Here is a 621-nt window from a genome sequence, read left to right as displayed (position 1 = left end):
GAGAGCGACGGGAAGCGCGGCGGCCGCCGGCAGAGCGAGGGGAACCGGGCGGTTGGGTTGCCGCAGCTGTTCCACAGGCAGAGCTCTCCTCCGCGTGAGGGCAGCGGGAAGCTGCCGCCCAGACGGGACTGGGGAGCGGCCGCAGGGAGCAGCCTTCAGCTGCAAACACCGTTGACCCAGCTCGGAGCCACGACGGGGTGCTTTCTACAGAGCCTGGTCCGGAAGGCAACGAGGGAAATATTAATGCATCCAGAATGAAAAAAGTTGTGCTTCCTTTCCTGGGGTCCCAGGCACGGCAGGAGCAGGGCTGGGCTCTGCTAGGAGCCTTGCCCGTGGTGAGGGGTGCCTGCAGCACCGGGAGTTTGTCACTTGGGGTTGATCTGGAAGCACAGCCATCATACAGTGAGGGGAGTGTTGGCCCACGACAAGGCCTTACTGCAAGAATTCTGGGGGCTCCATGCTGCAGAAAGCTTTTTTAGTTTCCTTTTGCCTACTGGAACCACAAGCCTTCAGTTTGTGTAACATGTCACAAGACAGCTTCTGACTTCCTCTTCATACGCGTTTGTGCGTCCTTTGCTTTTGCTTAAAACACCAGATGAAAAACTTGCTCTTTCCTATAGG

This window comes from Meleagris gallopavo, chromosome 6 (assembly GCF_000146605.3).
Source record: "Meleagris gallopavo isolate NT-WF06-2002-E0010 breed Aviagen turkey brand Nicholas breeding stock chromosome 6, Turkey_5.1, whole genome shotgun sequence".
Lineage (NCBI taxonomy): Eukaryota > Metazoa > Chordata > Aves > Galliformes > Phasianidae > Meleagris > Meleagris gallopavo.
The sequence above is the reverse complement of the archived record's forward strand: the minus strand, read 5'-3'. Positions refer to the sequence as shown.